The sequence below is a fragment of the Aythya ferina genome, assembly GCF_964211825.1.
Source record: "Aythya ferina genome assembly, chromosome: 5".
NCBI classification, from domain to species: Eukaryota; Metazoa; Chordata; class Aves; order Anseriformes; family Anatidae; genus Aythya; species Aythya ferina.
The window spans coordinates 27,709,186-27,724,805 of NC_140301.1; the positions used below are offsets into that span (position 1 = coordinate 27,709,186).

The following is a 15,620-nucleotide window of genomic DNA, read 5'->3' on the forward strand; positions in this document are numbered from 1 at the left end:
TCTTGAAATCACAGAGCTAAACTGTTATGAGTAAATATACTTGGTCCAATTATGTGTATTTAAATGTCATAACAGAAGACAAGCTGATGAGCCAGGATGGAAGAACTGACAAAAAACTTCCACACATACTTAGGTTATGTTGTGGTAAATGGGACAAAGATGTCCACTAAAGCTCATGACTTTTGTTCTGAAGTCATCAATGTAGCGATGTGACACTTACTAGAACAATTACAACTCTTGAGCACTGTGTTTCTCTTCACTGACTGAAGATGTAGATATAGTCCTTCACCTGCAGAAGCCAGGATCAGTCTCAGAACAGTATCTTGTGCTGCCAAAAATAGCCACTCCTACACAGAGTACCCTAACCTGGGGGTACATTAGCAAACCTTGAAGATACACAAGACTTCTACACTATGCAAATGGTACTGTTCAGCCTCAGTTCACTGGAATACAATCTAAAATGCTTAGTCAATGCTGAAAAGAATAAACTGCTTCAGAGTATTGTGTTTCCCAGACTGCAACACTGCGAAGAAGGTTGAATTGCTTGCATTGCAAATGCAATAAAAAAATACTGTTAATTGCTAGGCCTGGAGCAAAGAAAAATAAATCAGCACAGACGCTTGCTGGGTTACATACCAGAACAGTCTTATACTGAGCTGATTCAGTAGACTGGTATGCAGCGTTGGCTCAACAAACCAATGCAGTCTATCAGCTCCTCTGAAAGAAAAAAAAAAAAAAAAAAAAAAAACTGCTGGGAGAAGACAGTTGCTGAAGATCCTGCAAGCAGTAGAGCTACCAAGCATAATGTGTTTGACTACACTTCTTAGGAAATACTGCAGTGGTGTTCCTGTAATGCATGCCAAAACTGTTTTCAATTTGAATGAATTTTATTTCCTCTGCAACTTTCTGTCAAGACGCAGATTTAGGAGAACAGTTTAGCGTTTATCCTGTACCTCTCAGATTTATCCAAGGATGATGAAGGCTGTCCATACAGCTCCACATAGTTATGTGGAAATGATTATTCTGTTGGTATCTAAACAATTCCTTCCTTAGAGATGACTGTGAAGCTGCTATTGCTTTCTTGGGAATGGCAGTTAAACATACTGGCTTTGCTTATGGCAACATATAAGAAGTGTTTTGGGGTTGTCCCTTATAACCACACATTTTCACACAGTAAGCATCTGAAACGCACCTCTGTTGCACAAGAAGCAGCAATGGAAACCTACTGGCATCTTATGTCTGTACAGAAGACATTATGCTGACATCAGCATGGGTATTTACAAAGAGTCTGGATGCCAATCCGGAATTTCCTGTGCCATGACACTCCAAGTTTATGCATACAATGAAACACGTGAAGGATTTTTTTTTCTGACTGTACACAAGCAATACACCCAGCACCCACTCAGATGCCCATATTCATCTCAAAAGTTATGGAGTCTTGGCTGAGACTGGATTTCTTAATTCCACTTCATCATGCAGTTGAGGGTACAGAAAATTAAGAAACCCAGTCTTCAAGAGGTATAACATATTTTGGTTTCAAATCAGGAGCTCTCAGTAAGTAGTGGTTTACTGGCAAGCAATGAACTATACATGTGAGGATTAGAGGGAAGTGATATAAAACTATGCATGCTCACAAACCTAAATAACTTTAAACTGGAGTAATTCGTTATGTCCACATCAATAGCATTATTTATTACCTGTATTAGTGGGTTTCAAGGAGGTATGCCTCAGAAGTCACTATCTATCATTTCTAGGGTCATACATAGAGCACAATATTTTCTACTAGCAAGTTTCTCAGAGAAGAAAATGTCAGCCTCTTTTAGTTTCAGAATGTAAAACTTATTTAAAAATAAATAAATAAAACTTATGCAACTATGCAGACGTTAAGTTTTCAAATAAAATAGTTTTTAAGCATTGCTTTAAATGCTGGGGAACTACAGACATCCTGGCTGGAAGTTAGCTGCTCCAGACATTGTTTATAATCTGCTGAAAGCAAGCTCAAAAACTAAGGGGAAAAAAAAAAAAAAAAACAACAAATGAAAGTCTTAAGAATAATCATTCTGAAAGTGATTCTTCCTCAGAGAAATTTTCTATATAGACACTCATGTAAAGGTACAGTACAGAATAGCCACAATTGGTTTTGCATTGGTAATTAAGGTATAATAGAGATGCACAAGCTGAAAACCTAAACTGAAAAAAAAAACAAACAAACATAGCATACAAGATTATTTCAGTGAAGATTCAGAAAAAGGAAAGAGGAATTAGAATTTTGGTGTTCTTTATGTAAATTTTACAGTATTTTACAGCTGTCTTATTGTACATGTAACTTGCTTTCAGGAGAAAGATTTATTGCATTTCTGGTTTATGCAGTATATATGAACAATATACTATTGTGTCTTACTTTTGACAAATACATAAAGCTAAGCTTACAATGCAGCATTATCAAACAGGTGGGTCTCATCATTAGTATAATTACTACTAATAAGCTGCTTTTCAGGAAAGATGATTGTACCTGGGGAGAATCTAAAACCCACAAATGTCTTATTTCATTAGGATTTACCACTTAAGCAGTTTCCTTAGGTGGTGGTGTGGTTTAAACCCAGCAGGCAGCTCAGCACCAGAAGGCTGCTCGCTCACTCTCCCTAGGTGGGATGGGGGAGAGGGTCTGAAAAGTAAAAGCACAAGAACTCGGGCTGAAATAAGAAAGCTTACTAGGTAAAGCAGAAGCTGCTTGCACAAGCCAAGCAAAGCAAGGAATTCCTTCACTACTACCCATTGGCAGGCAGACGTTCACCCTTCTCCAAAAAAGCAGGGCTCATCACACAATACGGTTTCTTGGGAAGCCAGACACCATCACTCCTAATGCCTCTTCTCGACCCCCACTACTTCTTTCCCCCCAGTTTTTATTCCTGAGCATATGCCATATGGTACAGAGTATCGCTTTGGCCAGTCTGGGCCAACTATCCTGGTCATGTCCCCTCCCAGCCTCTTGTGCATCCCCAGATTCCTCACCAGCAGAGCAGCACAAGAAGTAGAAAAGTTCTTGGTTCTGTGTAAGCACTGTTCTGCAAGAGCTAAACCATCAGTGTGTTATCATCACAATTTTCATTCGAAAACCCAAAATACAGCATCATACAAGCCTCTATGAAGACAAGTAATTGTATCCCAGCCAAAATGTGGACAGGTGGCATGAACTGTTGAAACTTTTGTTGGTTCTTGCTCTATTCTGTCATAGATCTGTGGGTTATCTCATGGGTTTTTATTTCTTCACAAATACATTTGCATACATTTACGAGTATAAGAGAAGAATCTACACGGAGTAAAATGAGTAGAAATGAAAAATACCTTTTATCCTCTATTCACGGATTAAAACAAAGTAATCAAACCGCCAGATAAACCCAGCAAAAAGGTATGTGCAACTTGACAGTAAGGCAGGGTGGCACTAAATTACAAATAAAATCCTGTCTTGGCTTCGGGCTTTAGGATACATCCCGACTCAAAATGGTAAGTCAGGGAAGAACGGCATGTATTTTGTTGCAGATTGATAATTGTTATAAGTGGCACGACAGGAGACTGTTTTCCAGAGAGACTTAAGTATATACTTTGGGTCCTTATAGATTTATTCAAGATCAACCCAAAAATGGAGAGTTGCACTGAGGAAGGCACACAGATGACTGAAACTGTAAAAAGCCAAATGAAGTAATCACTAGTTTGAGTATAACCATACAGGGAAAGAGAAAGCATTGTCAAGAAAATATCATTTTTATTGCCTAATATCTTTCTGGACTAAACGTAGTGCCCCAGTTCCATTAACAACCCCACTTCCAGTTTTACTTTGGAGTGCCCATCTTCTGGGAATGATTCTTACTTCTGGGCTTAATACCTGTCTTTGAGAGATGAGTAATACTCCTAGAATCAAGACCTCTCTTCTGGAGATTAACCTTTTTCTACAGCTGAGCTTCTGTTGGGTTTATGACCTCATTTGTAAACACTGTGATCTTATTTGGAGTTGTGCAATTTTAGATCTGAAGGATTAAGGGATAGCAGAGGACATTAAAAGCCAGAGAGGAAGATGTTTCAGCCATACAGATGAACAAGAATGAAAATGTAGTTATTGGATAGAAAGGAAGGAACAGTTCTAGACTTTATCAAGGATTAGCACATGACCATATTTTAACCCTTAGTATTTGTTGTCATTGCTGAAGAAAGGCTGAAATGACAATGAATTGTTGTATTAATTTCAAAATTCAGGGTTTCTGTTGCTGGATTGTGGATGCCAGAAGATTTTTTTCTTGCCTAATACATAATTTAGCTTTTGGACTTTTGTATTTTGCACTCTTCTTTGAAACACTAAATATTAGACACAGCAAGCCCTACACCTGGACTAGTTCTTTCGGATGGTTGGTTCCTGTGTCCTACTTAGGGTTAAAGCATTCACCAGATTTGTAGTCAGGAGACATAATATTGCTATAAATCAAACTGGAAAGACTGTTGCTATAGATCATCTTTTCCCCTGCAAGTCAGGGACAACATGCAGGGAAAGTCTGAGCAGGAAGCAGCATTCATTCATATTCAGTTAGAGGTGACATTTAAATGTGATTAGCCACGACACTGTCAATATCTGAAGGCCAGGGGAAAATCTCTGTGAAGTTCTCAGAGACAGGAAAAAAAGAGCCTATTTAAATTGATGCCAGACATGAAATTAGAGAGCTAAAAATAAGAGACGTCAATTTCTCAAAACCGTGCAAGAATAAAAGATCAAGAATTAAAGGGTGCTCAAGATAATAAAAACAGCAGAAAGGTTAAAAAAGAGGATGGAATATAGACTCTGACATCAGACAGGCAAGAATTCTTTAGGGATTGCATAAAAAAATATTTTTGCAGATAAGCAGGGATGACAACAGCTTGGAAAGGATCCAAGATGAAGTTGGAAGAGAAAGTACATCTGTTGTAAAATGGATGCTCAGTGAGTTTAGTGATAAAGAGTTTAGAGATAAAGGGGAGGAGAGTAAGGGGGCAGACAGATGGGGATTAGTTCTCCTCCAGCCTTCACTGGCAATAAGCACTGTGGCCGCTGTGGGTCTTCTGACAGAGCATTCCTTTTTGCATCAGTAAAACATAAATTCAGTTACGCAGTGACATAAAAGGGAATTTTTATCTAATCCTTCTGTGATTTTTCATTCCTCCTCCAGAGGGCAATGGTTTCAAAGAAAACATTTTGTCCTGTGTGGATGATGTCACAGATTGTCAAAAGCATTTTTCCCCCCAGTTGATTACAATCAGCCAGATTTAGACTGATCAGCGGTTATATCAGCATCTTGTTGGCCAATGTGTAAAATTCAGGTCACTGAAGTTAAATATATTCTTCATTAAAAAAAAAAAAAAAAAAAAAAAAAAAAAAAAAAGTTTGTGGAATGAATGCATCAACCGTAGAAAGAAGATTCTTTTTCAACAATAAGTTGCCTAAATACATTGGTTCTATAGCTCCAGTAATGCTTTAATGGTCCTATATCCACTGATAATAAAATGACACATCTAAAATCAAGGTGTTCTAAGATCCAAACTCACAAAATGTCTCACTTGCATATTTCTTTTTAGTTCATTTCTGCTTAATCATTGAAAACTTTTAAGAAGAGATGGAATGGCTTGTTTATAGTTGTATAGTTGTTGTATAGTACTTTGGTAAGTAATTTTCTAACTTCCTTTAAGAGCAGTCTTAGTAGATCCTAATATGAAAGATTAGTCAGGTAACACAAAACAAATTACAAAAAAATTTGATTTCCCCAATCAATCAACCATTGTCCTTCCTCATTCTCCCATATGCCTTCTCTCTCTGCACCCATTGTTTCTAATTTGCAATTTTGTTAAATTCAAGATGTTGATTTTCTCACAGCAATTTTTGTGTGTTCAGCATCCAACAAACAGCACCCACAAAGTAAAATGAACCAGCAAACCTGTCCATTTAAATTGCTAATAAAATGATTTAAAAGACAGAGGTTATCTGAATCTTTACAAATAATGCTGCTGATCCTGTGCTGTGTTGTGAAACATTTTCAGGTATGACAACTTCCTAGCCTGACGGAATATTTTAATCTGTTGGATAGAATTATCCAAGCACACCTAATTCAAGCATCTTATGAATGGATTTGCCAGCTGAGCAAAGGCTAATATTAGGGTTTGTGAAAGCCAGAGGGAGGAGATTGGTTACCAAAGAAACAAACAGATCCTTAAGCAGATCTATCCAAGAGATATCCCAAGCTCAGCCTTAACCTGGTCTGGCAACCCATTCTGGCAAAAGATGAAAATTTCAGCTACACATACAAGAAAACAAAGGAGGGAAAGAGGAACTCTAGATCTAATGTGAATGTTTCTTTGCTCTGTGACAAATTGCACAACATACTGAAGAAAACTCCCTTACCTTGGTATGAGCACTGGCTGTAGGGCAACACGCAAACTACAGGCAATGAGGTGGTCTGGGACAGGAAGGAGAAATGCTGTCAGCTGAGGGAAGCTGTACTCAGGATTTTATTTTTGGTTGTTTTCTGTTCATCGCAACTTTGGATGTAGAAAAGACATTAACCTAGTGATCAGTTTGGATGACAACAGGGAACAGCAAGCTGCTGAACCTACGTATTTTTTGCAGTTATCGTATCTTCTGTGCAGCTATCGTATTTTGAGAAAGTCTTTTCTGGTTCTCAGATCTTTTGCCAAAGAAGTTCACTGTCAAAAAATAAAAACAAAATAAAATAAAAATAAAAATAGTTCGTCTGAACTTCCACCATTGTCACAGGCAAGTGAAAGGAATTGCCCTTGGTGCTTGTGAGGCACTGCCCCCAGGTCCCCTCGGGTTTCATTTCCATGTACTCTGCCACCCGCTGCTACCAAACACCCCACAGTTCTTCCACCTGTCAGCGCTCACGCTGCAGACAGCAGGCTAGGTGCGCTTACACGCCACATTCCTGTCACGACAGCGGCTGCCACGAGGGCAGGCGGGCGACACGCCACGACACGACGCCCACCCCACAGCGGCCGTTGGCAGCGACCGTTGGGGGCGACCGTTGCAAGCGACCGTTGGGAGCGGCCCCGCCTCGCGCGGCCAGCAGGGGGCGCGCGCCTGAGGGCGGCCCGGCCCCGTCCCCGCCATCCCTGCGGGGGCCGCCCCGCGCCTGCGCTGGGAGCGGGCGGGGCCGGGCCGGGCTTCGGCGGCGGCTGCGCGGCGCTGAGGGGGCCGCGGCCGCGGCCGGGCGACTCGGCAGGGAGCGGGGCGGCGGCGGCTGCAGCACGCACGGTGAGCGCGGCGGCGGAGCGCGGCCCGCGGCCGGGTCCTGCCCGCACGGGTGCCCCGCGGCGGCCCGTGCCGGGCTGCCCGGTTGTCCCCGTCCTGCCGGGCCGGGCCGGGCGAGGGGAGGCCCCGCGGTGGCGGTGGGAGCGGCTGGGGGGTGCTGCGAGCCGCGGGGCGAGGGGAGCCTGCCCCGGGAGCGGCGGGACTGCGGGGCTTTGCCTGCGCCCTCAGAAAGAGCAGCTCCTCCGTTGGCTCTGGCTACGCGGCCATCCGAGCCTGCGAGCTTTCCTTCTTAATCTGCCCGCGGAGTTTTCACGAACACTGCATCTTCTTGATTTCTCTTGCGGTCATCTTAGAGTTGTTACTAAAAAAAATGTAACTGTGATCCAAGCACCCTCTGTATTTTATGCCTTAAAAGGTTAGCTAATGGCTGGTGTGGTACGTGGTTTAACAAGGCATCCAGTGCTTAATTTGCAGCGCTTTGGGAAACAGCTTTCTCGAATGGTACAGTCAATTGCCATTGCTGTTAATACAGCAGCACAGAGCTCAGAGTTAATACGTGGTCACGTAACTCCTCTCAAAGTAATGCTTGCAGACCTTACATCCTTCCAGTGCTCAAGGTACGGAATAGCTACGGACTGGCATTTTTGCTGGATAGATTATGGTGATGGTAAAGATGAGAGCTTTACTTAGATGTTGTTAACATTTCTTTCAAGAGATCTGAACTGACTTTGTAATGTAAATAGAAATATTTCTTCACGAGCCTGATTTAGTTTCCTCAGGAATTTGTAGGAGTTCCTGGGGCCATTGAGGGGTGTCGGGTGTCTTTCATTACCACAACAATGCGAGGTACAAGCACTAAAAACGCAGCTGGAGCTTGGCATCCCTACCGAGGGTTATGGACTCAGAAGGCTCTAATGTAGGCTGAGGTTCATGTGGATCTGTACAGTTTTCATGTAAATAATTACATTTTCATAACACTTCATATGGTGCTTTTTAATTAAAATCTCTTGGCACAGGTTGAAGTGGCAGTCTTCTAAAAATCTTACGGCATTCTTAGATGTAAATTTTGTTGGGATGTTTTGTCAAAGACCGAGTCTTATCATCAAATACTGATAGTTGTAACTACCAGTTTCAGGTACTCACTTTTTTTTTTCTAGTTTGCCGTCTTGATTATCTGCATTCTTTCACAATATTAGGCTGTAGAAATTCTGAAGGCTAAGCTCAGTCTGTTACTTTGTAAATAACAGGATCGGTGTTCATATGTGTCAAGTTCTTAAATGGTCTGGCAACTGGCTTATATTCTATTCTTTTTAAGTACTCGATGCTATGGGTAGTGTTGCAGGAAGGCCTGATGTTACGGTATTTGGAACAGTAATTACTGCTTTGGTCATTCATCAGAAAGCCTCAAGACTTCTTGTAAATATTAATTAAATACTGTTCTATTGTTTTCCTTTTATTAATGGTTAGAGAGGCATTTATATATTTGAAAAGGCTTGCTGGTACATCTGTGATAGCGTAAACTGTTTCCTAGTGAGTTTTCTGGTATAAAATTGGATACGCTGGCAAAATGTTTCTTCTAATGTAATTACCTGGTTCAGAACTTGCTTTTCTTCAGCGTTTGTGACAGAAGAAGTATTTTATGTATGCATCCTCCTTCCTGCACTCCCAACTTAGCTATATGATAAAATGTTTTAAGTGTAGCTCACTGTAAAATGTGAAGGAAAGCTCCAAGCAAAAAGAGGAAAATTAACTAGATAAGTAGTTTATACATCAGGATATGTGAAAAATAGTTTTGATTTTCCTTAAACACAAGTGATAAACTGTGTGTATCTATTGGTAAAGAGTTGTTTCAAGCTGCAGGGGTGTCTAATTGCCCGCTAATGCATAGCTGTGTGGGAAGTAAAAAATGCTGTGACTCTAAAAGTTTGCATCAGTTTAATTAGAAAGCAAAAAGATACTGTTAGTAATGCAGAACTGTACAAGGAATGCCTCTATGCTCTGTAGCAGGAAACACAAAAAGACAGGCCTGATCTTGCATGCTTTTTTTTCCCAGAAAAAGGCTGTGATATTGCCTTTTGTAACAGATGGGTGATAGGTTTTAGTGCATTGTGAGTATGTTGAGATTTATGTTCAAATACCTGTGCTGTATGAGGGATCTTAAAACCCACATCTGTTAGTTCCCAAGGGAATGCCCTGACTGCCAGGCCGCTGGGCTGCGAGATGCTGCCGGGTGCCAGCCGGTTTCAATCCCAGGCAGTGATAGTTGGGAAGGGAGCGAGCCCAGGGAGGGGCTGGCAGGAAGCATGATTGGGTACAGACTGATGCCTTGAACCCAAGTCTTCTGCTTTGCAGACCTGGTGATGAACAATGAAGAGGTGTATTTCCTATCATGACGTTAAATTCTGGGGAATTGCTTCTAAGCTTTCTCTTTAGGAGTATTCGTGGCTGACTTTGGCAGTTCGTCCCAATGTTGAGTCTGACATTCAAACAGCATCTCCAGTGTGCCCTTTCTGTTGCAGAGGGGAGCTGGGTGGCTTATTTGTGGGCTAAGTGTTGTAGGAAGCATGGCATTTAGATTATCTCGTGGATCAGTTTCTATGTTCTTATAAAGTGCTAAATAAATAGATAAAAAAATGTAATTATTTCAACATATGCGTAATTACTATCTGTTACATAAAGATCAGCTCTATGCCTCGTGTTTTCCGAATTGATTTGCCTATTGCATCATGATTCTGTTCTGGTAGGCCATAATTGGCTTAAGAAAAATGCTGAGTAGGGAATAGTTAATGTGATTTTATGCTACCAGTTTTAGTACTTGATTTTAGTTCACTCAATTCTTTCATATTTTGAATTTCTTCTCTAGGATTAGAGAAGAGGCCTGACAATTGGCACGTGTGACAGTGCAGCTTGTGGTTGATAATCACACACTTTAGTATTCTGGATTTGCTATGCTTTATCGGCATAGAAGATGAACTCTCTCAGAATTCTAAAGAAGAGAGGTATTTGATGGAAATTCTGGGGGAAAAAAAAAGTTATTTTTTTCCAGAAAAATAAGATAAACTAAAAATTTTATCCTTGGCTTCCACTGGAGGATTCATCTGGGGAAGCTGTGGAGAGGTCATACTGGATCATTTGGCCATAAGAGGTGATTCAGAGATTCTCAAAAGTTTTGGGGAGATAAAATAGTTCAGAACCAGAGCTGATATCCGATAAGGATATGTTAAAAGTGATAGAAGTATGGGGTCCTTTACAAAAGTTATTAAGGGTACTCAAATATTGTACAGTCAGAGCGCATGTTAGCATCTACAATGTGTAGCTGTGTATTTGCATCAACTGTTGCATAAAAAGTCAGCGTGAATTGCCTGATTTTCATAGTGTCGAGTTGTTCAGTGGTATCTTCATGCTCTCTGAAGTGTTAATGTGCCAAACCTAAAAACCTCCATAATCAGGAAGTGCCAGTACAGCCTCAGCAACTGCTCTTTGACCTGGCAATGGCTGTTGGGAGGCCAATGTATGCATTCCTATTCTGTTTCCGAATGTAATGGTGTATTCAGTCAGAAAGGAGAGGCTGGAAAAGAAGTATTCATTTAGCACTAGTAGTGTTGAGTTGATTAGTTGTGGAGTTCTGATTACAAATGCATGTGATCAAAGGGTGGGGCAGTGTATACCACTGCCTAAGAGTCACTTCTCATTTCAATAGTATATCATAAATACTGCCAGTGATACATGTATGAGCTATTCTTAGCAGTATGTTGGCATATGAGTGATTTGCACTTAATGAGGTGTATAGGAAGGAGTAACAAAGTGTAAAGTTTGTCATGTTCAAGGCTGAAAGGCAGGTAAAATGTACCTGGAATGATGCCTTGGTAAAAACACCATTAAGAAAAAGGGCTTCCCTTGATGTTTCCCTTCACCTGTCTGTTTCCCGATAGCTAAATATTGGTCTCTGAGTGGCAGAGAGATCAGTCAAGTCAGCTCTCATCCAGCTATTCAAGTGAAAAAAACAAGTATTTGAACTGGGATGATCTTCACAGTCAAGGATAATGAAGGTGGTATGCCTTGGTAACTGCTTCTCTATTTGTCAGCTATTTAGGAGCTGGTCTTTGGTGAGGCAGGGGAGAAATCTAGGGAGGGAAGCATCTTTTTCTTCATGGCAGTTGCGGTATTTGGTTGCTAAATTTTTCAATACAGCAGGTATGACAACTTTTTCTGTAGAATGTGAAACCTCTGCAGTTAAAGCTAAGGCTTGACCTTGATGTCAGATCCTGATGGAGAACTTGTGGTCACCCATGGTGTTACCATCTTCAATCAAATTGGCCCTGATTTGTCTGTTAATGCAGCTGGAGATAGACTAAGCATGGATTAATGCAGTGCACCTTGGCTAAGAAAATTAAAGCTCCTTTTGTAAGAAAAAAATGTTAGAGCTGCAAGTCCTTACATTAGCTAGGAGAACACATGTATATCTTTGTTTTCAGAGAGCAAATCTTTCTACCCCAATGCCTGAGAAGGTATATGATGTCAGCAGACAAACTTAGGCCTGTGTTAGTGGGAGAATACAGTATTAGTGGACATCATGTGCTTTCTGCAGCCTGTGGGATCAAGCAGTGATGGAACTGCTTAGTGGCACTCTGCAATGGCATTTACATTCTGTTTGAATACTGTTAGAAACTTGCAAATGTGGGGAAGTGAGTGGAAATGGAACCAGATATGTGTCTTTAAAGGTGGTGATTGTTGTTGCAGGATAATGTAACATAATGCAAGCCTGTACCATTTCATTTTTTCCAGTAGTCAAGATGTGTTCTATATTAGTAACCTAATTACTTACAGGGAGGAATTAACCCAGTCTCTTAGAGTAAATGAGGTAAAAGCTGATCAGCTTGGCATTGTCTTGTTTGTTGGGCTGGGTAAATGACTTGTGAGCCCCGTAGTGTTTGGGTTTTGACCAGTGGAATAGTTTGTTTCATATTGTGATTTTTTTAAGAGCTATAAACAGCAATAAAAATCTGTTTGAAACAAAGTCCTTACCAGGTGAGTGGGCTTTTTCTCCTGAACTATCACCTTGATTCTTGTGGGTTTGTAGAACGTTGTGTGTGCTGAGATCATCTCTCAGGGCTTTGTCATCAATCGCTTCCTGACAAAGCAGATTGCTTCAAGCTGTTATGATGTCTACTAACTAGGATGCTGAAGAGGCCGATTACTTGACTTCAGTGGAAAGAGGAGGGAAGTGGCAATCTGAGGTTTCTAGAGAGTTTGATAGACACTTTTTACCTTTTAGCTTTCTTAAATTTCTTCTTTCATCTTTGGCCTATCAAGCAAGATGAAAAGATTAAGGGCTGAAAGTGTATCCCAAATAAAGTTAGGAATGCAACAAGTAAATGGCATTTATCCTTCCTCCCAAACGAAAATATCCTGAGGGTGGGTTTAAGATAACAGAATAGGTGAAAGCTATTCAAGGCTGGTTGTTTCAACATATTTTGTAGGTTACTACTTTCTTTAAGTTTTTGCCAATTTTCAAGTAAGGAGAGGTCAAAATGAAGTGCAACTGAGAGCTCTTCCTTGGCTGAAAAAGCAAATTCTGCATCTGGTTATGTGATGTTCTGAAGTGGCAGTTAAGTTATTTTGGCTTATTGCTTATGAAGAAATCTGGAGTTTATACTTTCTACTTCGATATCAATGTCTTGTTTAGAGTAGTAACTCTATTGCTGTTAGGGGGTAGTCACTTAATCCATACTGAATGCTCCTGATATATTGCTTTTCCTTAGCTCTTTCCGATTTCTTGTGGCATTGTATTTTTGCCGCTGCTGTTTTTGACAGCTTTTCCGGTTTTAATTTTCTTGCGCTCTGTAAATCTGCAGACCTTCAAACATGAGTCTTTCTGAGAGCTGAGTCTAAATAGGCAAGACAGACAATATTGACAAGGAAACAAAGGGTTCTCTGTTGAATCACAGCATTCCTACGCTCTGATAAGTCTTATGACCTTTTGCTTTCTCTTTCCCATTGACTTGTTGCCTTGCGTCTTAAGGTTGGATTGGCCTGTAAAACCATAGCTATATTTAGCATTTCATTCTGCAGTGCTGTCTATGTTATTTAGATCTTCTGATGCTTGTATTCTCTTACCTGCCTCTACAGCTTTGATACATTCAATGTCACCCCTTCTCTTTCTGTGGAAAATTGCAAGAACAAAGTTAAACAAGATTATTGCTTTTTAATGGGACATAATGACTAGTATCTAGTAGTATGGGGAGCAGGGTAGGTCAGTGTCAGGAGCTCAAGAAATAATTTTTAGCAAGTGTGTGGTGGGATGCTGTCTGTGAAGAGTAATAAAATCGGGACTCCTAGTTTCTGTAGAACTGGCGAGAAAGGTTTCTTTAACGATAGCGTCTATTTGCTATTCTTTGTGTAGTGTGAGTGACAGCCAGCCAACAAAATGCTAAATGTATCAGGAAAGGCATAAAGATGACAGAAAACATAATATTGCAGCTGTGCAGAAATCTTGATGTCTTTACCCTGGTGTACGGTTTTTTAACTTGAGTTGCAAACCGGCTTTTGTATACTTCTTCCCCATGGCCACTTTTAGATTTCTGTTGGTGAGAACTTCATACAGTTCTCCTTCTGTCAATATTTTTGAAGTCTTTTCTATACAAATATTTAATGAATGCAGCTGCATACCTAAGTGACTGAGTAGTAAATGTAGACTATTTTTTGTTCCCACTTAAGTGCACACTTGTCAAATCTTAGAAGGTTATTTAACACTGTTCTTTTGGTATTGTGTGTGTTGGAGCTGTTTATAACTTCTGTAGGTAGGACTTAAAGTGATAATTAAAATTCCATGCAAGACTTCAGTTCTTCATTTCTTAAAGCTAATTTGAAGTTCAATATTCAGCCTTTAAAGTACACAATACGACTAATCAGTGTCCGTTCAACTTAATAACTAATTGCTTAACAGTTCATATGATACTTTTCCTCACTTTTTGGTATTTATTTTCTTGAATGACTTTGTGACAAGTGGCACATCTGATTCTAGTTACTTTACAAGCAATTTAGCTTACAGCTATAGCTCTGGGAAATCTTGCCAGGTTTGATGGTTTGTCTTTTTTCCTCTTTTACCTTTTCATGTTCATTCAGCTCGTCTGCTGTATTTCGTCTCTTGCAGAAATGGCAAAAGTGCATGCCGCCTCAGTTGTTGAAGCTCATAGTGTAATGTCTGAGGAAGAGGACCCGGTCAAAGATGCCAGTCTTAGTACTGATGTAGCTGAGGTGTCATCACACATTCCTTTCTGCCAGTTCTGCTTTTGGGATCAGTGACTTCTGACGGGAGCAGAGTCTACAGCTGAGGATAGTAACTTAATCTGCTACAACAAGATTTGCTAGAGCTTGTCTATCAACATCTTTAAGCTTGCTGTTCCTTCAGCTCAGCCTATTATGCAGCATTATTTTATTTTTTATTTGAAAAAAAAATAATGCAAGGAAAAATAATACTTTGCCTTATTTTATTATTTCTTTGCATCAAGTTCCACCTCTAACTTCAAACCTGTACTCTGAGAAAACAATAAAAAATCAAGAATTTTACTGCTGTTACTCTTACAGGTATTAAGGATTAATATATCATTATATTACTGTATTCTTACAGTTTTATATTTCTGAAAAATTTTATTCAGCAGGTAAAATTTGTACTGGCTTTGTACATAGTGTAGCATCATCCAGAATTGTATTGCATTAGTTAGCTATATACAAACCCTGTGTATGCAGAACCAAAAGCAAAATAGAGACATCAGTTTAAAAAAAACACAAACTTACAACTGAAAGTAAGGCTCTGAAATATTATGTATGGTTGCTATTTGAATGGGTGCTTAAAGTTTAGAGGAACAAGAAGGATGCAGAAACATGTTCACGTGTTCAGTTGGTTAAAGTTTAGTTTACTAATAAATACCCTTTATTTGTATTCAAAATTCCAGAACTGGTCTTCAAAGAATGTGAGTGCATACTTAAAATGATTAGAGTTGAGTTAAAATGATTACAAGCTATTCATAAATCTCACTGATTGACCTCACCTAATAGATTCTGATTTCAGTACTTAAATTGTTAGATGTTTTCTTCTGAAACTCAGCATGCTTTTAAGCTCTTGAATGTTGACTGGAAATGATTATATCTTTTTAATGATGTAGAATTTTATAGATGTAGAATCAAGAACAGAAAGGTTATGAATGCTGATTATATTCAGTGCTACTCTCTAGAGAAATCTGAGTAAATGTTTTTCTCTTCTAATGTAAAATATCAGCTGCTTTCAGGTTGAAAATACATCCCAAATAAGTAAGTATATTACAACTGATTGATC

General features: G+C 39.8%; 1 protein-coding gene across 1 annotated transcript in view; it reads left to right on the top strand.

The window, feature by feature from the left end:
* The first annotated feature begins 7,193 nt into the window (after positions 1-7,193).
* Positions 7,194-15,620, top strand: part of PALS1 (protein associated with LIN7 1, MAGUK p55 family member) — a 49,462-nt gene continuing 41,035 nt past the window's right edge. The window contains exon 1 of the mRNA XM_084519446.1: positions 7,194-7,288. The gene's annotated coding sequence lies outside the window, so the exon portion shown is untranslated. The remainder of the gene's footprint in view (positions 7,289-15,620) is intronic.